Raw genomic sequence first — 27,016 nt, forward strand, 5'->3', positions numbered from 1 at the left:
TGAGTGTGAAAGAGAAAGTCCGAGGGAGGGTAGGAGGAAAAGACAGAGGGAGGGAGGGAGAGAAGAGGAGGGGGAGAGAAAGAATGAGAACGCTCGCACACGTGCGTGCATGCGTGTGTGTGTGTGTGTGTGTGTGTGTGTGTATGTGTGTATATGTGTTTGTGTATATGTGTGCGTGCATGCGCGCGTGCGCATGAGGGCATGCGTGACAAACCACCACCTGAACATCAAATTCAAGGAGGGAGATTTGTTTTTGCTCACCATTCTGGAGGCTTGGGTCTACAATTGGTTAGTCTGTTGAGCTGTGTCAAAGCAGAGCATCATGGGAGTATGTGGCAATGTGGTAATGGCTTCTCAGATCATGGAGACCAGAAAGCAAAGAGAACAGGTAATAGAGGTGCCAGGAGCTTGTGATGTATGAACCTTTGAGGATTATTTAAGATTAAACTTCTCTCTCTGCGTCTCCCTCCCTCCTTCCCTCCCTCCCTCCCTTTCTCTGTCTCCCTCTCTGTCTCTGTCTCTCAAACACACACACACACACACACACACACACACACACACACACACACACACACGCACCCACACACGTGTGCGCGCGCACTCACGCATGTGCAAGAGGGAGAGGATAGATAGCTTGTAAGGGGTTTCCTGGAGTGCTTGGAGGGGCAGTAGTTTACAGAACCAGCTTCTTCGTCATGGAACAAAAGCGCAGACAGAAGATGTGGCGCGATCAAGGCTGTGGCTCATAAACAGTCCCGAACCAAGTTTGGAAAGTCCAGGTAAACTTTGTCCATCACATTGCTGCCTCTACTTCTAACAGTACCCTGAGATCTGCCTGCTGTACTTCGCGAGGAGTCACAGAAGGTTAAAAAAATCCAAACCGCCTTTGAACTGCTTGGCCTAACGAACTCATCCAGCTCACCAGATGTGGGATAGTGAAAGGAACCTGGCGACAACCGGTTAATCTTGCATCTTTCCTGGCGGCGCCTCGGAAGAGCAGGAGGACAGCCCCCAGCCTGCAGTGGTGTTATGGATCACAACGGAAGCATATTGCCATCAGATTAATTTTCCAACGCTCTTACCCCAGCCACAAAATCCTGAGAGAACGAGTGTCAGATACACTTAATAATTGCATAATTATGACATCTGTTACTCTCCAGCACCTCTTAGTGGAAAATTAACTGAAGAAATAGCAGGTTCAAAGATGTGTTAACACTCTGATAGCAGATTTAATTGAAATATGACGGGGGAGGATAATGGAGATTAAATTAAGCTCTCAGATAATCATCTGACACAAAGATAATTGAGCCAGCCTCTGCCACATTGATGAACGCTTCGGAGATGCTGCGCGGGGTGGCATTTCAGCATCTTCTCCTTCAGGCAAAATGGAATTCTTCTCCCCCTCCCTGCTTCCTCTGCCTCTCTTGTCATTCAGCATTTGTATCCTCCAAATCGATAATGTGAACAAGAGTGTAATTGGAAATAAAGGATGATCTGAAATCCACAGGAAATTCTGCTGGGGTACGTGCAGAAAATACACTTGCAGCCTAGACACAAGTGGGTTTTTGGAGGATGTGCTCCTACCCGGCCGTCCCCCCGGGAATGTTTTTCCACCATCTTTCCTGGTCGAGGAGCACTTCCCATGTGGAAGACCGGAGGAGATGATGGGAGAATCTGTCCGCATCTTCTCCCAAAAATTGCTTCATGGGTTTCCTCCTCCCCAGAGAACAATGATTCTGCATTGCAGGATACTCAAAGGTGGAGAGCAGCAGTAACCCGAAGCAGCAATTTCTATTCTCCGCCACTGTCTGTGTGAGGAGATGTCATGTGGGGAGCCAGCACGGCAGAAGGGGGAACAAGGCATTGGAGGAGACCCTTTCATGTCTCTCATCCTCTGACTCAGTAATATCACCCTGTGGAAGGACAGTGAGTGCTAAGTCAGGGTACAGAATAAGGGGGTACACCGAAAGGCAGCCTTTTCTCTACCCACTCCATCTGTGTCCCAATTAATCGCGTTTCAGATTTTGGATTTTATAGCAATGATCTGCTTTCCCACGGCAGCCAAGGCAGTGTGATCAGGTCTTCCAAGAGAAGAGAATGGGTTTTAGTCTCCAACAAGGAGACAATGGGGTCAGGTCTTCCGTGAGGAAACAAATGGGCAAGGTCTCCTGTGAGAAGACAATGAGTTCAGGTCTCCTGTGAGAAGACAGCTCAGGTCTCCTGTGAGGAAACAATTGAGCAAGTTCTCCTGTAGAAGACTATGAACTTAGCTCCTGTGAGAAGACAATGGGGCCATGTTCTACAGACTCAGAGCCCTCACATTTCTGTCTGATTCTCCTCTCACCAGGCATCGCTGGAATTCCCTAATCTGGATCAAGCCCTATGATTTAACACAAGTCCTGGACACCCTTTGGGAAATGCCATTGACAAGTGCCCATGAAATCATATCACAGGCAGCCAGCCACGACCTTGGACAAGACATGGAAATAAGGCTGTCCTCCAGCTCATGTTTTTAACAATCGTACCCTATCGGGTGGGGATATTTTAGAAGGCTATGGACTTTTTTAGAGGTGGGACCTAGTTGACGGAAGTATATCCCTGGAGGGTGACCTTTGGGGGCCACTCTGCTCCTAGCTGACATCTTTGCTTCACAGCCCACTTTCATTTGGATACCAACAATGATAGACTGAGATGTTCCTGCCAGCCCACACAACAGACAAAACTCTCTAAAGCCATGAGCCAAATAAACCCTGTCTCCCTCCGTGGTTTCTGTCAGATACTTGGGTCACAGCAACATAAAAGTAATACATGCAGAGGGCACCCATCTCTGGTGGGTCTTGGCTGAGGTGCGTGATGCCTACCGAGCCGAGTGTGAGGGGACCACATGTAAAGTTTCACTCCTATTCCTTCTTCATTATATAGTGAGTAGGCAGTATCAGCGGATGGTGGAACCCCAAACCATGGTGCACCTGGATAAGCCATACTTTAAAAACACATTTTAGTTCCCACTGACTCTCCAGGGCACAGCGGCCAAGAGCACTAGGGGAGGTGTTCTCAACCTGGGGGTCAAAACCCCCTTGGGGGTCAAATGACTCTTTCACAGGGGTCACCTAAAACCATCAGAAAATGTAGATATTTACTTCAGGATTCATAACAGTGGCAAAATTACAGCTGTAAGGTAATAATGAAAATTGTCTTCATGGTTGGGAGTCACCACAGCCCAAGGAACTGTAGTAGAGGTTCGCAGCGTTGGGAAGGCCGAGAAGCGCGGGTGTAGGGCCTCATAGTAATCAACATTCCCCTTGCACCACTGATCTGTCCTCCTCTTTTAAGCCCCAGGAGACAATCTAGAAGCTCTTGATCTTAGGGAAGGGCTGGAGATTCTGAAGGATGATAAGCTCCCATCTTGGTGGAGAACCCTGGGATTCTTGGTCCTGGGTTTTCTCTACATCTTTTCTAGTGCCGGCGGGTACAGTAATGCACACATTTCATCTCATCCAACTCCGGGCTGATGTAGGAAGGCAAGCTTAGGAAGAGAGGTCTGTTGTCTGGGCTCTGCTTTGCCCCACACTGTTAATCTACTGAAGCATGAGAGAGCGGAGCCTCTGGGGAGAAGAGAACCAACGGGGTTGTTTTAATCAGTCTCGCGCAGCCAGGTAATGGGGCACCAGAAATTCCATTCGAAGGAAAGACTCTTGACCCTCCTCTGACCTCCCTTTTTATCTGCAGGATGGGTGTACAGGACCCATAAATCATTTAACCTCACCTCCTTTGTCTAGTCTGAGGCCATTGACACTGGGCTACTCCAAAGAAGGGACTTTGCCTAGAAGAAACATCAGAAAATCCATGTTCATGGTGGTGAGATGTCTTCTTGCATTTACCCTCCAGCATTTCCAGAGTTCCTCTGAGGGGCTGATTATTTTTCAAGTTGTGTATCATTTTATTTTCTAGGGGAAACTGCACAATCAATGATATGTTTTGGTGAGTATTAAATCCCTTTTACATATTTCAAAATAATATCTAATTAAAATGTCAAGGTTAGAGCTCTTGTGACTGGAGTGGACAGGGCTCCGCCCCTTCTCAGCCTCTCAAAGGGAACATGTAAAATATGTCCTATAATTAGGGGCAATTATAAATTCCAATTAAAAAGAAACCCACATGATTCTGAAGATATGCATTCTTTGATGCATCTTGCTCTAATTTACATTCTTGTTACACCCAATTGTCTCTGCTTCCTGAGATGTGTTTCCACACAGACAGGGCTTCCAAAACTACAGAGAGTAAAGCAGACCAAATCTGGGCAAAGTAAGAAAGTTCATTAAAAATGGGTGATTGCGTCTATAACTTCTGGACTTGGTGTTCATTGATTAGAGATTAAACCTCATCCTTTGTACTCCTCAGATTGGGATTTTTAATTAGGATGTCATTATTACACAGATATACTGAAGGCCAAATTGATTTTTCAGATCTTTTGAAATAATAGCACTACTTCTGCAAAATGAAAATCATAATAGATTATTGACTTCAGGAGATTTGATCCAAGGGCACCTCCCCAATGTCAGCATTTTCAATATTTTCAGTTTCATGCAAAGAGACAGTCATAATTAGGCTTATATTAAAAGTTTGTGCACATTGACTCCATGTTAGGAATGCCGATGGCATCTCATTGATTACCCCTGAGTTATAACCATAGTGACATTGCTTATTGCAGCACTGTTTACATGCCACACGGCCTTTGTCTTCTGCTTCAGTTTAATTTTAAAAAGCATTCATATTCATGAGTAGCATACTTGACGTGCGTGCGCGGTCAAAAGTCCATCAACTCTGGAATTCATGTCGCCCTTACTTAGTGTCTCCGTGACTTTCTTCACAGAGCTCTCAGTTCCAAGAGATGGCCTGATGACCTACCTTCACTAAGCAGTTGAGTCCAAACCACTCACAAAGTATTTCTGTATTAAAGACTCAGTCGGCACTCTCAGGATCAGCCCCAGAACTTCCATTAAAACATCCCATTCATGTACCCTCTCAAAGCCAGGATTCCATGTTTGCAGAGCTCTTGACCCTCAGAATGAGCGCAGACTCCACACCCTCGTTTCCTGCTCCTTGGTGACATCCCCAGGATTCAGTGTCTCATCAAAGACAGGATATCATCCAGAGAACTGAGGTGAGATAATGCCGAGACTCGGAACTCCTTCAGGCAAGCACCATGTAGTGTCCTGCTCCTTGAAAAGTGAAATGAATCGGGCAGGGCCCTGTGGCAGCCTGTTTGTGAGTCTCCTTTTCTACTTGGCTAAGTTCCTTGACACCATGGAGTGCAGTTTGAACATCTTTGTGTGTTCCCCCACTGGCAGCGCCAAAAAGCCTTGCTTTTTTTTTTTTTTGTTACACTTAGTGCAGTGGTTCTCAATCTTCCTCATGCTGCAACCCCTTAATACAGTTCCTCCTGTTGTGGTGACTCCCCACACATCATAAAATTATTTCATTGCTATTTCATAACTGTAATTTTGCTACCATTATGAATCATAATGTAAATCTCTGATATGAGGGATATCTGGTATTCAATCCCTTTGAAAAAGTTTCTTGACTCCCAAAGGGGTCAGGACCCACAGGTTGAGAACTACTGGCTTAGACCATTTTAATCTAAAGAACTTGGATTTGACTGTGTCTATCCAGTGGACAGGCAGAGACACCATCTTCCCCTTATGGAGCTTGGGTGGAGGAAACCAGTGAAGACCTGTCTGCACTAGAGAGTTCACACTCACTTCTCTGTGCAGGACAATCACATCAGTATGGTACTTAGATTCTCTCTAAACCTGGGACAATGTCTGTAGAACCCCAGCCGCTCCTTCCTCAGTCATGGACATCCACACAGAAATGAGTGCCTGGACCAAAGACTCCTGTCACCCACCTTCTCTCATCAATTTATAGACAAAAGTACACATGTCCCTCTCCGCCATGCCCAGTTTTCCTCTGAGCATTTGACCTCTGTTTATAGTCCTTGCTGATATCTCATACTGGAGTGGGTGTGAAGAACTACATTTCACACACCACAGCACCGGCTAGAGGAAAGAGAAGGGGGGATCCCAGTGGTGTGTATGGGCAAGGGACTCTAATTCGGCCTTTAAAAAGGAACAACATTCTGATTCAGCTACATCGTGGATGGACCTGCAAAGCGTGATTCAAAGAGAAACGACAGACACTGACGTGATGTACTGGGACAGAAAAATCCATTAGCAAATAGGCTGGGGCTTGCCGGAGCCCACGGGGAAACTAGAGTAGGAGTTACCATCTAATAGTCGCATAGTTTCAGCTTACAATAATGAGACTTCTGGTAACAGACCATGGCGATCATTGTATGACGTACCACCATGGTTTCAAAGCATCTCCCCAGAAGTGATATACTGGAGGTTTAATCGCCAAGGCTAGTTGTGTTTGGGGTTGGACTTTTGGGAGGTAGTTACGATGAGCGCCTTTGGAAGCATTCAGGCTGCAGCTCCGTGACCGATCAGTGTCTTTGCTGTGTTTGCATTGTGCTGTTCTCTGCCATACCGTGGTGCAGCAGACAGTCTTCCGCAGACGCCATCCTCAGAGCCGGAACGCAAGCACACTACAGTTACCCAGTTTGCGATGTTGAGTTCCAGTAACAGAAGACAGACCACGGTGTGTGTTTGTTGCCACTGGAGACTTAAAAGTAGTTAAAAAATAAATAAATTTTGTATTATTTTACAACCTCTGCTTCCTGGTCTACCATGATGTAAACAGCCTCTGCCACACGCTCTTGCATCAGGAACTCCAGCATGCCTCTTCCACCATAACACAAATACAAGTGCCGTCCTGGAGAGGATTTGCTTGAAAACATGACATTGGGGCTGGAGGGGTGGCTCAGTGGTTACGCCACCTGTTCTTCCAGAGGACCTGGATCAGTCCCCTGCACTCATGTCAGGAGGCTCCAAATGTCTGCAACTCCAGGTCTAGGGGTCCTGTGCCTTCTTCTGGCACTCATGGGCACCAGCACACACATGGCACACATACGCATATAGAAATACATGCATAAACATAAATGAAAATAAAATAAAAACGACATTTGTAAATAAATGGCAGAGGTGAAAAGGACACATTCAGTGTTGTCTCTGTGAAACAATCTGGGTGGGGTAGCAAACATTTCCTGTGAGATACTCAGATTTTACAGATTAAGCTTCTACAGGTATTCTCTCTGCTGCCTTTGACCACAGAAGCAACTGGAAATAATATGTAAATGAATGAGCTGAATGAACATGACAGATTTCTTTGCAAACCTTTATTTATAAACACCAACTTTAAGTCTTATGTAATTCTTACACAGCAAAAAAAATAAAATAAAATTAGCTTCTTGTGATTTTGTTGTTGTTGTTCAAGCAATTAAACATGGCAGCTTGAGGATCTGAGGGAGCCTAAGCAGTGAGCCAAGCTTCGCGTCTGGGCCAGAGTTCGTTCATTCCCCCACCTAGAACTACAGATCTCTAACTGTGGTGCCTTCAGGACAGCACCATCAGAAGCCACGTCTTCTGATGGGGAGGGAACGCCATCCTTGGAAACACATCAGTCGGTGGCTTAGGCAACATGAGGCATCCCCGGATTGAGAGAAACTGCTAGCCAGTTCTCTTCTCTTTTCCTCAGACTTGACCTCTCTACCCAGTCAGGTCCAAGGGCTGGCACAATAACCACCTGTCCAGGTCTGCAGAAAACCCATTAGATCCTCCTCAGGACATCAAGAATGTCTTTAAACATCTCTTATAGCGGTGGTCCTCAGCCTTCTTAATGCTGTGACCCTTTAATACAGTTCTTCATGTATGGTGACCCCCAACCATAAAATTACTTTCCTTACTACCTCATAACTGTAATTATTTTGCTACTGTTATGAGTTGTAATATAAATATCTCATATGTAGGGTATCTGATATGCGACCCCTGTGAAAGGGTTACTCAATCCTGAGGGAGTCATGACCGACATATTGAGAACCACTGCCTTATAGGATCGTTTCTACCAAACAGACCCTTCACATAAAGTACAAAAGGTAAAGGACCAACATCAATCTGTTCTACTAAAGTAAAACACCAGTTAGAACTGCTTTAAAAACCAGATATGGCGACCCTTATGGAAAGAAAATGAGGAGTTCTTATGGTTTGAGTTTGGACTATCCACAGAAAGCTTGTGTTCACAGACTTGTTCCAAGGCTGGTAGAATTGTGCTGGAAAGCTGTGGAACTATTCGGCGGGGGGGTGGGGGGTGGGGGGGTTTGGGTAGGGGGTGGGGGGTGGGGGGGAAGCACCTGGAAGAAGCAGGTCACCAGGACTGGGACCTTGATGGGTATATCCTGGTCCTTGTTGCAGCCACCCTCTGCTTCCTGGTCTACCATGATGTGAACAGCCTCTGCCACACGCTCTGGCGTCAGGAACCCCAGCATGCCTCTCCTATCATAACTAATGGAACCCGGCAACACGGAGCCAAATAAATGTCTCCTCACTCACGTTGGTATGTCGGGATGTCATGGCATTGCACAGGTGGCCAGTATGAAGGGCGGGGGGAGCGAAAAAGGTCCCCAGTTGCTGCAGTGGGACAATTCTGGCAGCTACCTGACACACAGGTAGAGGCCCATGTTGTATGACTTCCACAGAACCCAGAAAACCCTTCTGATCCCGAGCAGCTGCTGTGAAAGACACACAGGGAACCCAGAGTTCTTAGAAAATTCATAGTCGGAGGACTTGAGGGAACAGAGTTTGGGGATTTGATTTTAGAGAGAATATGTTAGGGAAGAAGTCATTGACCATGATCAGCAGGTTACGAACATTTCTAATCGTAAGAACTCAGTTCCTGTCATGGCTGCCCCCATCCCTCAGAACCCTTAAGCAAGAGGACTCCTGTCTCACATCACCTATATTGTGTAGAAATGGAGACTCCTCGGTGGCCCAATGCTTCCTGTTGGGCAAGAGACAAAACAGAAGGGAAGAGTGGAGCTGATTTCGTCTGCACACCTAACGTCGTTCGGGTGCCCCAGTGTGCCCAGCAGTGTGCTGGGGGCTGAGAGGCGAGTTCACCAGCCTTCAGCTGGGCTCTCCTACATTTGGCTTCTTCCTCCGATTCTCAATGTGTCTCTCATTAATCCTTAGATTCCTCCCCCCGTGTCTACGTTCTGTTTCCACGTCAGCTCCTGGTGCTGTTTTCGTCAACAGGGAACAGGAGCCGTTCACAGTTGTCTCTAAATAATTTTAGTATTTTGTTACAGTGAAGATGGCCGCAGCCTGGATGCCTTGCCGGGCTCAGAAGGGGCTGCCTTTATTAGTTCTAACTTTATTTCTCATAAAAAGGGAGGCCATTTGAGTAAAATGATAGGGGAAAATTCTTAAACAGAACCAGCATGTAAACATGGTCTTTATGGCTTGAAACGCAATCCCCAGCTGATGCCGTGTGCTTCATGTTTCAACTGCCAGAAAAACCTGACATCTATATATCAGGCGGATTAATGGAGACTTCAGTGATGGAGTTAAGAGGGTCCTTTGCTGAGGACGGTGTGTTGGTCTGGGGATGATTTGGGGCCTCTCTTCTGCATAGATTGAAGTACGCACATCGGAGTAAATCATAGGAATGTGCCTTTTCCCTTAATCTATTTTTTATGTTCAAAGGCCTTCAGACCTGGATGGCAGGAGCATGAGAAAAGAGAGAAGGAAGGAGAGATAGAGAAAGGTGGTCTCAAAATATGACCCTCTCTCTCACACATACACATACACACACACACACACACACACACACACACACACACACACACACACACCACACCACACCACCACCACCACTCTCTGGCCATTGATATTTTCCAGCAAAAGAGAAAATTTTGCAATTTTGCAAAACTAAGGATCCTAAACCATGCACTGGCCTAGCGTCATACTCCCAAATCTCTTGTAGATGTGCTGGTTAGGCTAAATTCACAACATTTTGGTAGCTTCTCTCCAGTTAAGAAATTTCTGTTTCATCCATCTGGTCACTACAATTACTCACAAAGACAGAATTTTCCAAATGTAAACCTTTCCTCATATCCTTTAATTCGGGGACCATTTAGCAACCCCCACCCCCACCCACAATGATTTCCTAATAATCCCAGGAAAGAGTGCCTGAAGATTTGAGCTGTTGTTTCTTGCCAAAGAATCAGGCCCACTAGCCCGTGTGATAGAGCAGATCTCACCGGCTGACACAGCAAAGGTATGTCTGCTGTTCTTGTATTCTTGTTAAACGCTCAGAGAGCGGCCGCTGTGATATAGATATATAGGAGGATATGGAGATGATAAGATAAAAGGGTAGATTAATGAACCTACTTTTAAAGAACAACTTGTTTAAAATGTTTTACATTGGTATAAATTTTAGTTTATTGATACAAACTTGAAGTTATACTGTATATATATATATATATATATATATATATATATATATATTTCTATTCTTGTTTGAGGTATTATGTTTATGTAACTCATTTAAAATTGTAATAGATAATTAAAAAATAGATTAATAATTAGTCATCTATGATAATCATATTTGTAGCCATGTTAGTTAAGTCTACTAGGTATACATAGATATATTTTAGATAGATAGGCAATCTTCAAACACTTCATAGACCTAGAGAATATGGTATTTAAATAACTTAGAATTCTGTTGACATGAGACACAATTGCTCCTGGCTGCACCAATTTGATCCCGAGAGAATGTTGGGTTTCTAAGACATTTCCATTTGGAAATTTGTCTTTTTGGCACAAAATGGCCTACTGGGCAAAGAACTGCCCTTGCCTTGATAGCTGACAGTACAAATACAATGCTGTCCTTTCTGGACAAGCGGGACACAAGGAAAGCGACCACTGTACTCTGCCAAGACAGGATAAGATGGTCTTTCAGAAATCCTGCTTCTGAAAATGGTCTGTCAGATACTCTAGGCCTGTAGCCAATTTGAATGCACCAACAATGCTGAGAAACATTAGGTGACTGTCCAGGCTGCCAGCTGTCTTGGTCTACTTTTGCAAGATTCCTGAAAGTTGCTTGCATCCATCTACTATTTCTCAGGTACCATTATGTTCCTTCTCAGGTCTTTGATGTGGTTGAAAACTAGATAGTTATAATTTCCTCAGTTATGATAAAAGATAAGTTAGATATAAAACCTTAAACTCACAAATATAAGATAGATAGGACATCTTCTTTAATATTGTAACTATAATTCTTGCCTGGTAATTGTTTTGTTATATGTAATTTTACCATGTTAAAGTTAAAACCTTCCTTTTTAAAAAAAAGAAAAAAAGGGGAAGTGCTGTGGATATCACTCTATATAAATAAAACACTGATGGCCAGTGACCAGACAGGAAGTATAGGCGGGACAAGGAGAGAGGAGAATTGAGGAAACAGGAAGGAGGAGGGAGAGACACTGCAGCCACCGCCAGGAGAAGCAGCATGTAAAGACACCGATAAGCCACCAGCCACGTGGCAAGGTATAGATTTATAAAAATGGGTTAATTTAAGATATAAGAACAGTTAGCAAGAATCCTGCCATGGCCATACAGTTTATAAGTGATATAAGTGTCTGAGTGATTATTTTATAAGTGGATTGTGGGACTACGGGGCTTGGGGAACCTGGAGAGAAGCCCTCCAGCAACACTGCTGTCTTAGCGGGATGTCACCATCTTCAGAGACCTGGGATGCTCCATTGTGGTTGCAGCCCAGCGTATACCCTATTAAGTTCCTGTTTTGAATGTTTTCCCAGTAAGCAGTGGCATCGTGGGAGCCGTGCAAGCCATAAGGGATGAGGCCTGAATGACAGAAGTCAGGCACTAGAGCTGGGCCTTTGAAGGCTGTATCCACCCTTGGGTTCCCATCTACGTCTCTCTCTCTCTCTCTCTCTCTCCTTCCTGTCACCTATTCCCTCGAGAGGAGCCCCTCCACTATCCCTTCCCCCACCATAACAGGCTGAAAACCTCTCAAATCGGGGGATCCAGAAGAACTCTTTCCACCCTTGAATGGTTCAGTCAAGTGTTTTATGGCAGCCCTGTTGAAAAGAAGTAATCCATTCATGTCTGCATCTGCCTAAGAAGTGAGGGAGACCAAGAAACCAGGGGTTCCCATATGGGAGACTTACTGGGCCATTAATAAGACTCAGTCTTATGGCTCCATTTACCTGCAAAAGACACTGGGACACATCACATATCTCCGATCCCAGGGAGGCAGTGGCTTCAAACCTCCGTTATGATGCCAGGATCCCTGAACAGTGGCTGAGCAGATGCCAGGATGTCTCCAAGAGACAAAGGAGTGGAAATAAAAACGAAATAGTTTCCTTTTTAAATTGTATCCTGCCACTGACAGCAAGCCTCCTTGCCCTCAGCCCACACCAGCCCCACGTCGAGGCAAACGTTCGCTTTTACGTGGGTTCCCGATGGAAGAGGGACTTAGCTATGACCTGGGTCACGGCACTAAGTGACAGCGTTTAAAACAGAACGTAGGCCTCCCCGTGTTCGGTTTTCGGTTTTCACTGCTGCAGCGCAGTTATAGGAAGAGCTAGAGTGGGAGGGGGTGGGATCGGTGATCTGGAGAGAGCTGGCGTGGAGTGCAGGTTGGAAGACTGCTTGGGGTTGTCCGGAGGTGTTGGTAAAGCCTGATCCGTGGGACTCGTGAGGGGTAGGACTTAAGTCATCTCAGTAGGAAGCTCTGAAGGCCAATGCCAGTCTGATTTGGGGATCGAATCTCCAGGCACTGCGGGTTCTTCCTTTCCTTCTTCAGGAGTCAAAGCTCAACTTCTTTTTTGTGTTGTTAAGAGAAAATGTTCCCGGTCGTGACAGCGGTAACAATGGGGTGGGAAACTCTGTGACCTCTCATAAACAAAAGGTGCTTCAAGATGAGTGGAGCCCTGGGAGAGCTGAGGTTTGAGATCTTACCTGCTCATCTCCCAGCCAGTGCGAGCCAATCAAAGGTCCTTCCTTCATGCCAATGGCAGAGTGGAGTTCAGACCCCTTAGATGTCGACAGAAGCCCCCAAGAACTAACTGTTTAAGGCTTCAGAGTCACAATTTCAGAGAGGTTGGAGGAAATGTTTCATTAATTCTTATAAAGAAATCCTCTTTCCTTAATTTTTTTCATTAACTTCAGACATTTACTTACAATTACATGTGTTCTGTGAATACAATGACAGAAATTAATAATTCATAGCTTTTGTCAAGGAAATTTTTTAAAAGGGACAGTTGTTCAATCAAACACAGCTTTAAATGCACAATCTTTATTTAAATAAGATGGAAAAAATAAATAATGAGGACTGTTATTGTACTTGGGAGGAATCTTATCTTTTTCTAAATTATATCCGTGCCACACCAGTGACATAAAATCCTGGGTTGCTCAGAGCACATCACGAAAATAACAGGCTCCATTCTGATGATCTGAAACTTGACATTCACTATTTGCAGCACCACCTGAACGCTCAGAGGCCTTGTGCTTGGTGACAGCGTCAGAGCAGGAAAACACAGGGAAGGCCTGACAGCCCCTCGTCTACAATGGAGGAATTAAGGTCCCCAGAGGGGGACTTTCAAGTTCCCACAAATGAGCCTAGGGCAGAGGTCCCTGATACCCATGCCAGGCTCTCAGAGTTGTAGTGTCATCCTCAGGCCACTGTCCCCTAGGCCCCGCCTGCCAAAGAGCTGCCAACTATTGATTATGATCTGAGGTGCAATAGGTAAGCCACGCCTTTCCTGCCGGCTGCCTGGCTAGTTCTGAAAAGCTGGCACTAACGATTGCTTGCTTTGGGTGGAGATGATGTTTCAAAATTATGCTTCCTTTGTTAAAATCAAAGTGCCCACTACTTTAAATCCACTCCAATGGAAAGAGATGTGACAGACAAGGACAAGGCCTGACAGAAATCAGATGTGGAGAGGACTCTGAGATGTTCCCTACCCAGGTCTAAGACGGCGGTGGAGACAGCTGCACCCCTCCATTTCTTCCTGCCCGCCTGCAAAGTCAGCTCCAATCCTTAGCTGTTCAATCACAAAGATGACAGTGGTTCCTGTCTTTAAAGAAAAACAATACAAACCCCAGAGAAGCATCCTAAACATAGTCAGTTAACAGAAGGGTCCCTTGAAAGGGCAATTGACCCTACGGGTAAGAATCAAATGTCCCTGTACTTGGAGAAAATCATTACTAAGATCTGAGTCTTGTTTTATCTGTAAAATGAGGATGTGTCAGCTAGCTTTCATACTGTAACAAACTGCTCTAAAATGCAAGGGCTTATTGAGCCCATGTATCTACAGATTGGCTGTGGAAGTATTGCTTCTCACTGGATCCTGGGGTTGTAGGTAACTGCTGCTCTGGTAAATGTGCCCCTCTGCATCCTCTTGGGTCTAGCAGGCTAGCTGGCTCTTCCCAAAGTGACAGCCCAGAAACAGCAGGACAGGGGAGACACATGAGCCCTTCCAGAGCCAGGCACTGTGCAGTTCAGTTGTAATGCACGTGCCTAATCCAGGACAGGAACATTCTGACATAAATACAGCAAGGGTGTAGAGTGAGTGCTGAAAAGCTGGTCCCAAGTTCAGCTGTCATAAGGGACAATGGCACTGCTCTTCCTCCTTGCTGTCCTTTGAGAATTCCTTGACTGTAATTCTCAGCTAAGTAAATAAAAAGGCCTGGCTGTGCCTCCACAGGGAAGAGTCAGGTGTCTCTAAGTGGGTATGTCTTGGGCCTGGTCGGTGAAATAGTAATGATAGCTTGCTATGAATTGCCCTCTTTGATACAAACAGCTGCTGAGGGTGGTACTTGGAGGTGAGAAAATGTGTGGTCTTCCTGGATCCATCAATTTCCCACTACTGAGTACAGTATTGACCCTCATCTCACAAACTGAAAGAAACAAACGGATTTGATTAGCAAATACTTTCATCTACGTTCTGATTGAAGTCTCTGAGGCTTCCTTATTTTAGAAAATCCCATTTTAATGCACAGCACATCAGGCAACAGAAAAATTTCCCTTCCCATCAGTTGCCTTGCCCCTCCCTCGGCCAGGGCCTTCCTCCAAAAAACTACTAGCCGGGCCAAGTCCAGAGCCATGTGGGCAGGCTCCGGCCTGGGAGGCCCTCCTGCTGTTTCTGACCTATGTGAATCACTCCATCCCCATAAACTCCATGCATAGGACAGCCCTTAGGGTGCCCGGGCTCAGACATCCTCCACGGTGGCACTCTCTTCTCATCAGGAACCCTGAGACGCAAAGCCCAGCTCTGCTAGGTAGAAGGAGCTGAACGAAATTGTAGCCAAGGAGGCAACCCTTTGGCCATCTGAGAATTCTGACCACTTGGCACATTGTCGTCTCCAAATGAGCCGGCAGGAAGTGGGGTTTCCTAAAACGGGGTTTTAAAGCACTTAGAACAGGAAACCATTTCCCATGCATGTTAGATCTCTCTAATGACTGACTAACTAGAAACAGGCTATCTTAATACTCCGCCCCGAGCCATTACAAATGGCTTTCTTTCCAGACTTCATTAGAATATTTACTACGATTTGGATAGGAGACTTTTGACACTGCAGTCATAAAATTTACAGGGGGACTTTTCTTCTTTCTCTCTTTTCAGTTTGAGAAGAGACCTTGGAAGAAGAGGAGGAAACTCCCAGCTCCCTCAGCCTCCAATCTCATTCATTAGGCTTCATGTCTCATGACCTCTAGTTAAGAAAATAAATAGCCCTGTGGTCCTCCAATAAATTGCCTTCAGAGGAAAACAGCTACATTTCTCCTTTGCCGACTCTCACCTCTTTCAGATGTATGTGACAGGAAAGAAAAAATTTTTTTTAATCTGAACACTTCCTTCCTGGGTCTTCCCAATCTTATGAATGGGGCACAATCATCGTCCCCATTTCATCTTTAAGAAGACGAAGGCTGCAAGTTTCCAGAAGCCACATAGCTAGTAGGTGGCAGAGCCAAGACTGGGATCACAGTGTCACTCAAACATAGCTCCTCAGATATTTGCTGTGTCGATCTGCATGCCCATCCCCGAGGAGAGCTAGTCTGCACTGGTGGGGGGCTGGCTGCCATCTGAAAAAGAAACCTGGGCTCATTTTTCCTTGCTCCACATCTCAGGCACCTGATACTGTTCCACTTATGACTGCATTCCGTTATTTTCTCATTGCTGTGACCAAATGCCAGGTAGGAAGGAACTTAGAGGAGGAAGGATTTCCTTAGCTCACAGTTTGAGGGGATATGGCATATCAAAGCAGGGAAAGATTAGTGGTGGGAACATGGGGCAGCTGTCACACCATGTCTGCAACCAGGAAGCAGAGTAAGAGGGATGCTGGTCCCAGCTTGCTTCCTCCTTCCTCTTTTATTATTCGGTCTCCCAGCCCCTGGAATGTTCTATGTTCATTCCAGAAGGGTTTTCCTTTCTCAGTTAAATCTCTCCAGAAAAACACTCGCAGCGGAGCCTAGAGGTGTGTTTCCTAGGTGATTTTACAGCCAGTCAAATTGATAAGGAAGATTAACCATCACAGTGAGCATCCAGGAGTCAAACCTCCAGTCTGAAGGGAGTCACAGGCTGGAGAGATAGCTCAGCAGGTAAGAGTACTTGTTACTCTTGTAGAGGACCTGGCTTTGATTCCCATCCATCACCCATGTGGCTGCTGACACCCATCTGTAACTCCAGTTCCAGAGAATCAGTATCCACTTCTGACCTCCACAGGCAACCAGTACATGTGGTACACATGCATACATATGTATAGGAAAAACACTCCATTCACATAAAATGAAACTAAAAATTCATTTTTTAAAAGAAAGGAGACACTATGGGACAAGGGCAAGGCTTGGTTTGTTACAGTATCCAGTTGCGCTTTGGTGGTACTATGTGGTGACCGCAGCCTCGAGGAAGTCAGCGGGCTGTGGTAAGGGAGGACACAGACACCACACAGGGCGTGGGGAGCGTCACTGACCTTGATTCGGGATGGGGTTAGGGAAGGACTGTGATGTGGGATATTTGAGCAAGCTCCGAATAAAGTTAGGAAGGGAGATACATGTGAGAACATTCTAGAATGAAAGAGCATTCAGCACCAGACCTCCGTGGGTTATCTGAAGGACAGAAGAAGCAGCTGCAATATCCCTCCCTGCTCATGCTCCTGAGGTTGTGGATTGCATTCAGAACCCTGGGTTCTCCTGGTACTACGTCTGTACTAGAAAGCTGCATACCCCATCGCATAGGTAGTTCTGTATCTGATCGTCCCCACTGGGTCTCACCACATCCCATCCCAAGGTGGATGGAGAACGGTTTCTTCAGCAGGCTTCATAGACTACTTCGTCTCCTAGGATGCTCTATGAATGCAGAGCCAAGACAATGACGATCATTCCGAAAACAGAGTGTACATTCTGTTTGCAAGCAATAAAGAGCACGTGTGCTATCATGTTTCCCCCTTTTTGCCTTGATTCCTAGGAAGCTCGGTGTTAAATTTAATATTCAATTAAAACAACAAAGTTAGCCTTCAAGGCTTTGAGTATTTTTAATGCTTAATTGTGAATCTGCTTTTCATTGTATGCAGCCTCTAGTGCTTTTGGGCGGGTGTATAAATAACACATGTACATAAAATCATGTATGCCAAGCATAGAAGAAGGTTGATCTGCCTAAAAAAATAACATTTATAATCAGTTTACTGTATGTTCCAGATAGGCATTGTTTATTATTCCATGTCCATGGGGGCAACCACATGACCAGTCTGGATCAGAAAAGGAGAAAGAAACACTGTTGTGGACCAATATGCTAATGTCTCCTGTGGTGGTTTAAAGGAGAATGGACCCCATAGACCCATATATTTGAATGCTCAGTCCATAGTTGATGGAACTATTTGAGAAGGATTAGGAGGTGTGGCCTTGTTAGAGGAGGTGTATTACTGGGCATGGGCTTTGAGGTTTCAAAAACCCACACCATTTCCAGTCTCTCTCTGCCCCTCATTTGTGGACCATATATCAGCTCCCAGCCACCACTTCAGCACCATGCCTGCCTTCCAGCTGCCATGCTTCCTGCCTAGATGAACGTGGACTCTAACCCTCTGCAGCCAGGAGCCTTAAAACTAAATGCTTTTTTTTTTTTTTTTTTTTATAAGTTGCCTGGGTCATGGTGTTTTGTCACAGCAAAGAAAAGTAACTAAGACATCCCCTTACCCCAACAACCAGTACCATGTACCCTATGTCATCTCTTTTCACATGAACACTGGGCTTGGCTATATGACCTGCCTTAGCTAATGAGACATTAGTAAGTCGATTACAGAAACTTGATAAGTAATTCTATATATCGCCACCTTGAAATGTTGCTGCCACCATGTGACCCAGCCAGGCAGCTTTATTGAAGATGGCAGGCATGTAGAGGGGTCTAACCGCCAGAACTGGTCTGCTCAGTAAAGCTGTATGAATGAGCCCATGAAAGAGCAGAGTCTGTAATCAACTGCAGTGTTTTGAATAAGAGCGTCCGTCCCCCACCCCAGGCTAAGACATTTGAATCGTACTCCCAGTTGATGGCGCTGTGAGGAAGAGCAGCCTTAGTGGAGGAAGTCTGTCAGTGGGGTGGGCTTTGAGGGTTTAAGGCCTCCACTACTTTCCACGTCATTCTCTTTGCTTTGTGCTTGCACTTGAAGATGTGAGCTCTCCGCTTTCTGCTCCCACCACGAGGCCTGCTGTCTGAGGTTATCCCTCCTTGCCAAGGTGGGCTCTTCTCCATCTAGAATACAAAGCCCAAGTGAACTTGTTCTTTCTTAAGTTTTCTTTGTTCTGATATTTTATCACAGTAACAGAAAATGACTGATATAGCAACCCACGAAGTCTTTGGAATTAAGTAAACCTTGTTCTGTCTTGCATCTAAGTTTCTGAGTGCTTGCCATGGAGCAGTAGATAACTAATACACTGATCCATGCATCCAAAAATCTCTTTCAGGATCTAAGTTCTGTAGAATTGGTACTGCCTGGGTCCGTTAAGCCCTGAACTCTTGTCTTAGAACATCAAGGCTTCCTGACAGCCTTAGCTTGCTTCCAACAAACCACTCCCACAAAGGCTGAATCTTTTCCGAAAACCTACTACACAGAACATACTTCTTTCAACCCAGGAGCTGCATTGCTAAAATAGTTAAGTGCTGTCCTCAAAAAGCATAGTAAATGTTAAGTCCAAAATAATTTAGACAGTGTGTGATTGGCAGAATCAGAGGGAAAAGTGAAAAAAAAAAAAACCAAAGGGAGGTAATTGAGAGACATCCTAGTACCTATAGCATGACATATACAAGGAACACACTAATGCATATCAAATACATGTCCACATAAAACAAACAGACAAAATCATTTTGCCCCACATGGTACTAGAAAAAGATGTTAGCTACTAGGAAGAAAACCTCACGTCAGAGAGCATTTCTCTTCATATCAACTCCACAGAAAACAAAGTGCTCATAAGTCATGATAACATGCTCATGATAACTTTGATGGATACTTAGAGATGTTACTAGTCAGTTATTGAACTGTTGGTAGCTTGAAGTCAGCCATAATAGAATTTAGACCAGATTAATAGGCATATGTTAGCAACCAGCTACCACGCTTGGGTCTTTCTGCCCACTTGATGATTTCTTTTTTTAAAAGACTATATTTAGCAAACCATTGAGACTGGAAATAGTTTATGTATTTCCCCACACATATATTTAACATTTACTCTAGCAATGTCTAGGAAATGGAGTTAACTAAATAAAATCTATCATTCCTGTGAGGGAAATATATATAACTAGAACAAACAGCAAACAGTTGGATCTAACTATTTTTTTCAGTCTGTGCTTTTCAAAGCCTCTGAACTGACCCTTGTCCTACTTTATCATCAAAAATGAAAATTAAAGAAAAACTTTTTGTTTTCAAAAATGAAGACAGAAATTCCTCCACCTCTAAAATAATACAAGTTGCTCACATGTTGTTATGTTAGCGTGGTGGGCACCAATGATGACATTTCAAGAAGCCTTTGAGAAATAGTGCCTAGTGGGGAAAGGTTGGGTGTTGAGTGTTCGTGACCATCTCCCAGCACTGAGCAGGCCCTGGGTGATGGAAGTAGTCCCCATGAGAACACCACTGTGAGTCAAGACCATCCATGCACTTGACATTCATTAGACACTTGCCATGCTGTTTAGACTTGCTAGTCCCTAGAATAATGAACCAAATAAACCTTGTTTCTTTATAAGGTATGCGTCCTCAGACATTTTGTTGTAGTAACAGAAGATAAACTGAGACGGCCAGGCAGTGGGCAGGGCAATCACTGTCATAGTCGCAGTTTGCTTCTGAAAAGTGGAGTGACTTGGCTGAGGTCACACTGATGTAAATATCAGAATAAATGCCTATGTTCTTTTTACCACAATGCATGGATTCTATTATTAAATTGTGACAGACGCTGAAAGTTGTCTCAGATCACAAAGGCTGATCAATCATATTTCACTCAAGCTTTCATTAGGGGCTACATGTCATAGTTTAGTTAGAAGTAGAGAGTGCATGATGAAAATGGAAAGTCAGAGTACAAAGGTGTGAATACTAGAGGCACACAACGAACCAAACCCAGCGACAATTGAAAGCTAAAGACAAGGAGTCACTCAAAGACAAGGACTTAACTTGTCCCTTGTCCACCGTCCACTGCTTAGCTACTTGCTGGCCAGAGTTATGCTCTCAATTTGTGCTTCCCAAATAAGTGAAAATTAGAGAAAGAAGAAGGGGAAGGATGGAGAAAGAGCAGAAGTAAAGTAGGAAGGGGAAAGAAGAGAGAAATTCGTCAGGAAAGCAAACACAAAGTCAAAACCACAGCACTATACGGTTCTCTAGTGGTCTAGGGGACCCAGCTGACTCCAAGTATGCCCCAGGGATAATATGGCTAGGATAAAAGATGACACTCATAATGAAGATGACCAATCATGGTTTTTAAGGTAAGTGATTCATGGGGCAGGATGATGTTTTTTTTCTAAAGGCAGTAGTAATAAAAAGTGCATTTCAATATAGCCGATATTTAGGTGGGTCAATATGAACCATGTAGAAAATTCATGTTCCTAGAGCAGCTCATTCCCGAACCACAGGGAGTTGTTACCATTGATTATAGATGCATTCCTACTCAAAGGACTCCTGCCGTGGAGTTCATGATGAATGGACCTTTCCAAGGTCTGTCTTCACAGTCACATCAGTGTTAGCCATTTTTCTCTCTCTTAAAAAAATCAAGCTCACCTGGAGAGTTAAGCTGAGCTAAGGGGACTTGGCTTCCTGTTGTTGTTGCTGTACGCTTTGTTTTCTTGTTCTCAAGCATTCTTATCTCTCTCCGCACCTCCTGGGATTTGAATGAAACCCCCTTGTGGATAGACTGTAGAACAGCATTTTTCCAGTCTTTACTAAAGTCAAGTAGTTCAGAGGGGTGACCACTGGCCACCAAAAATCAAGAGGCTAGCAGGCCCAGCTCATCCTCTCCTCAAACCATTTTCTAAGGCCTCACCTCACCTACATCTCAGCATCTCCATCATTGTTGGGGGATAATACTAATGTCTGTCCTGAAATGTTTCTGAAGGAAACAGTGCTTACCACCATGCTTGGCTTTCAAATAATGGAAATTACCATCACAGAGCTGAGCCCAATACACATCTTAGAAGGTTCTATGAGATCAGCCTTTCTTTTCAAGTCTAGCTTCTCTGAATACGGAATAAAGCCTAGTCCCCACATTTTTTTAGGAGACAGTCAGTGGCGTCTAAACTCACCTGAAAACCTTGCTGCAGACTTAGGGTCTAAAGCTCCACAGGATTGTACAGCTATGCATGAAGTGAGCCTCATGAAGTTTGGATTGTGAGCTTCATGGCTCACTGATAATAACTGGGTGGGCCTGTTACACACCCGGAATGCTCGAACTGACAGCGTTCTTCTCCTAGGGGAGAGGATTTCAAATCTTAATTGAATTTTCTCTGGGTTATTTTGATCCAGAATTGAGTGAGCACTAGCTAGGATACTCTCGTTTGTTTTGTTTGTTTGTTTTGTTTTGTTGTTGGTTTTTTTGTTTTTGTGTTCATTCCTTTGTTTCTTTGTTTTTGTTTTTGGTGTTTTGTTTTTTGGTTTTTGTTTTTTGTTTCCTCCAGAAATGCTTAAATCCACTTACTGGCATTCTTCAGACAGCATCTCATTGAACACACCAAGCAAACAAACCAACACCCCAAATCCAATAATCTCATCAATCCAGGGCCATGCTAGAAACACCCCTAGATGCATTGCCTTCTGGCCTAATGGTTGCTGGAACACTATCATTATTGCCCTTCACTGAGCAAACTCCAGGAAGGCAAATCATAGATGTCACTCCTTGGGAGACAGAAGCTCTTATCCCCAGACCCTGTGTTTGTAGTTGGGCAGTTAAATTTAGAGGAAAGATACTCAAAAGATGTGCTGTGGTCATTCCTGCAACCTGCCCTACAATCCAGCCAACTCTGTTTTCTCCTTTTCAAGCCAGGCAAGCTCAAAAGTTCCACTTGTCCATGCGCTGTCATTGCCTTCCTCATGGGTAATGTGATCTGTGGAGCCTCTAAGGGAAGAAGGTGCATTAATTCCAAAGCAACCCTCCCACCCCCGTAGGCTCGCTCACACCTGTATTCAATATGACTATCACAGAGCCTGACTGCTACTGCATACTACCACCATCTTGCGTCGGAACTCAGTTTTGCCAAAGGAGGCTAACTGCATCCTCTAGGAATCCCAGCCAAGCCCAGGTTTCACAGGCTTTTCTTTTCTGTCCTTTTAAGATTTTGTAGCAGATTCATGAGCTTCCAAATCGTACATTCTCCTCCCTTAAGCTTTCACCAAGATCTACAATGTAAAAAGCTTGCTGACAAGAGGAATGAGTAGATTGTCTTCACTCTTTTCTCTCTATGATGTGAAAGCTACAGTGCCTTGTTTGTTCCCAAGCTTGTCTTTGAAAATCAGCCTGTTCCCTTTGCTGACAAAAAGGGAGTCACCAGGGCTTGCCTTTCCTAAAATATTTACTCTTCCAGTTCTCCTGGGCCTGCTCATCTCATGCTTCCCAGTCTTGAAACATCTTCCTGAAAGTCCTTCCTCCCCTTAAAGGTTTTCCAGAATGAACTAAACTTGGCTCTTTACATCTCGGAGCACTGAACATCTATGTTATTTATTTTGATGACTGAAAACATTCTGCTACGTCTCACTACCTTTTCCAAGTGTGTCATCCGAATCGTGTATACATATGTGGTATTTTGAACAATGGCCCCATAGGCTCATGTGTTTAAATGCTTGGTCCTCAGATGGTGGAACTGTTTGGGAAGGATTAGGAGGTGTGGCCTTGTTGGAGGAGGTGTGCCACTGGGGGCAGACATTGAGGTTTCAAAAGCCCATGCCATTTCCAGTTAGCTCTCTCACCCTTGTGCTTATGAATCAAGATGTGAGCTCTGAGCTACTGCCAAGTCTGCCTGCCTGCGGCCATGGATTCTAACCCTCTAGAACTGTAAGCCCTGATAGATTCTTTCTTCTATCCATTGCCTTGGTCATGTGTCTTATCACAGCAATAGAAAAGTAACTGGACACCAGGTAGGCAGATAGTTGCCTCAAGGACTGAGACCAAGGAGATCTCTACTCTTCCTATGATAATTCTGACTTCCCAAACAATCTACACATAGTATTAACAATACAAGCTAATCATTCCTCACCAAAAACCTGTCATCCAAAGTGGCTCAAACTTTGGAACTTTCTGACCACTGATATGGTGTCAGCAAGTGAAAGATCTTATCCCCCAATCTCATGGGACCGGTGACCATCAACACACAGACACCCTTCCAGCTACATCTGTGAGGGATGATGAAACATTAGTGACTTGGTCACAGTCTAAGATATCTCATTAATCATGTGTATGCAAATATTTCCAGCCTAGAAGTCTGCAGTACTTCTTCTCTGAGCATGTGGAAAGAAAAATGCTTGGTTTGTAGTGGATGACCAATACTTGTTATACTAGACTTCTGTTGTGAAGGCGTTCATGATTAGCCATATTTTCCTAGAAGCTCTAAAGTAAAGAATAATAGGAAGAAAAACCACCTTGATAGCAACGAATTCCAGCAAAGGGATGGGGCAAGCCTTTGAGTGAAGGTTTCATTAAATCTTCAGAACTGGATACACCCGATTACAAATTTTAAACCATCTTGAACCCTTACTAAATTTTTCTAAAAAGTTATTGAAGGAAGCAGTTTCCAATAAGGTAAGCATAGTCACCCCAAAGATAGAAAAAGGTGGCCACCTCAAACCAAAGGGCAAGAGAGAGAGGGGGAGACAGAGAGGGAGAGGCGGCAAAAAAAGAGAGACAGAGAGAGAAAGGAGAAACAAATTATGCTTGATGACCAGTCCTAGGACACCACACATATGCCTGGGCACAGACACACGGACTCAGTAGGAACCTCGTTTTTTGCTACTTGCCCCAAGTTAAATTCCAGGTAATTGGTCGGAGGGATTAAAATCCCTGGGATGCCCTGTGGCTTTAATGGCCTCACACCTGCCTTCCTATAAAGCGGCTGCCTATCCCCGTTTTGGAGCTTTTAAAAGCTCTCCAATTGCGATTTACGGACACAGCCAATTAGGTGACACAGAGGGCAAGATTTTGGGAGCCCTTTCAGGGGTTAGCCATTGCCTGTCCCCAACACAATTTCTGAATACAAAAGGAGTTTAACTGAGTTTTGACCGGAAGGCCAGAGCTGCTCAGAAATTACTACATCATCACATCTCTAATTTCTTCCCCAAGTCTCCTTGTATTTGGTTACTTCTTCGACAGCCACGCTCATTGAGAGTAAAACTTTAGAGTGCTGCAGATGCTGATCTGTCCACACGTGGCCTTGACTGCTCTACGCTAGTGCTAACTGCTTCTCTTACCAACCTCTGGCCGTTGTACTTGGTTGGTCATTCAAATGTTAGCCTAAGAAATGATTGGATCCCAGGGACCTTCCATCAGTTAAGAGGGGGGTGGGTTGGCTTTTCCGTAAAGACCCCCTAAGTTTCTGACAGGTAAGAAAACTGGAGTTCCTAGGTGGTAGAAATGCCGCTGGCCAGTGTAGAAAGAAATCAGATCTGCGTCTGGGAAAGAAAGGGCATGCAACACAGTTCCCTCCTGATGGAAGAGTCCATGAGCAGAAGGAACCTGCGCCTGTGACCACACAGGGTGAGCCACTTCCCTGATGTGAGGGACTGGGAATTCTGCTTTTAACAAACTGCGTGTTCTGTTTCTTTCTCTTGGAGAGTTCCGCAGCACTGCTCACTTCTCAATGATTCTGAAAGGGGAAAATACAAACGCCAAATGAGGACAAAAATGATGTGTTGGGTCATGATTCCCGCTGAGTGTCGAGGTCAAACAACCATAGAGAATTTTAAATTAGACATGCACATCCGGAGGGCTTTTGCTCACTTTTAAATCAATATTTTTAAAGAACACAGGAAGTAGAGATGATGGCTATAGGAATGCTCATTAGATTTTCCTTTTCAGTCACTAGGAGACAAGAGTAAAAAAAATAGTTTATATAATATCAGATTTGTGAGTTTAACTGAACATATTAATATTCATATCATATTAATATTCATATTAGAAGCTTTCAAAACACCTTGAAAATGTGGTAACTAGAAAGCTAATATATTAATATGCTCATTTGACAGCTTCAGATTTTTACAAGAAATTAATCAGGTGCCATATTTCAGCATATGACCCAGAAACGCAGCAAACAAAATGACGCTGAGTTCATCACAAATGGCTGCCACCAGGCTCCAAGCTGCGCAGTCTTCATATGTTCCATAGAAAACCTGTGGTCCTTCCGAACTGATCGCTCCTGCTGTTGACCAGAGTCAAAACGTGTGTGTGTGTGTGTGTGTGTGTGTGTGTGTGTGTGTGTGTGTGTGTGTGTATACATAGATCCAAGATACACATATAGATATAGATATAGATATGAGATCAGCAAAGAGATTTATACAGGTAAATTATCTTTCTGCTGGCTGTTTTGCTTTCTTATGGAAAAAATGAAAACTTAGTATTGGTTACAGTTAAGCTGACTTCAAGATTATATGCCCCAGAAGAATTTTGAAGATTAACATAAAAAAAAAAGATCTTTTACACCTCTTTCAAAAATGGCCTGGGAAAAGAAAATAAACGCAGGTGATGTGCTGATCCAATTTCCTCTCTCCATTGAAAACTATCGAAAATTATACTATAGAGAAAAGAGTTTTCCATAAAAGAATTTTGAACAAATTTGATCATTCACTAGTATTTGGAAACAAGAAGCTGTGTGATGCAATTTCTCAATGTCCCTTGGCCAGGGTTTGTTTGAGGTACTTTGGGTAAACAGAGAAAGCCTGGGTCTGTCTCAGTACCACTAGTCTCAGTGGGCATTTCCCAACACTCGATACAGATAATTCCTCCATACACATATGAGTCCCCAGAAGAATACCAAAACCATGAGACATGGAGCTTTCCAGAGAGAAGGACTGGATTCCAGCTGGTTTGTGACAGACAGGCTGGGTGTCCTTGGACAAGACACTTCATTAACTGTCGGTTTTCCCGTGTATATATAAAGTGGAGGTGAGATAATGGTTACCACCCTCAGCATGATTATAAGGATTCATTCAGATAATGTGGGGAAACATTTAAAGGAACCCATGTACAAAGTAAGAACTCAGTCAATGCTATTAACTACAGGAGTGAGAACACTACAAACGTAAAAGGGTTGCCAGCATATCTGACACCGCTCCAGGCCTCGCCTTCAGAAATTCAAAATCTGTTAAGGTGGGAAGTTCATGTAAGGCAGTGGACAGGAGCTGGACAAGAGTCCACGGATGGGATGAGGAAGTGGTTTGCAGCAAATAGGAGTGAACATGGAGGTTGGAAGGCAGCCGAGCCAAGGTTCTTTGAAGTTGGACAGTTGGAGGCTCGTTCACCATTTCTACCCGTCATTAACTGCACAACCTTGGCCATTTGCTGTGACATTTGTACAGCCAGGTCACTCATA

General features: G+C 44.4%; 1 long non-coding RNA gene across 1 annotated transcript; it reads left to right on the forward strand.

Moving 5' to 3' along the window:
- The first annotated feature begins 3,008 nt into the window (after nt 1-3,008).
- Nucleotides 3,009-6,684, forward strand: LOC143273141 (uncharacterized). Its single transcript, XR_013051054.1, has 4 exons — nt 3,009-3,656; nt 3,780-3,858; nt 3,952-3,981; nt 4,874-6,684. It is a non-coding gene; the product is annotated as an uncharacterized LOC143273141 (long non-coding RNA).
- Nucleotides 6,685-27,016: the final 20,332 nt, after the last annotated feature.

Source organism: Peromyscus maniculatus, chromosome 5, assembly GCF_049852395.1.
Source record: "Peromyscus maniculatus bairdii isolate BWxNUB_F1_BW_parent chromosome 5, HU_Pman_BW_mat_3.1, whole genome shotgun sequence".
Taxonomy (NCBI): domain Eukaryota; kingdom Metazoa; phylum Chordata; class Mammalia; order Rodentia; family Cricetidae; genus Peromyscus; species Peromyscus maniculatus.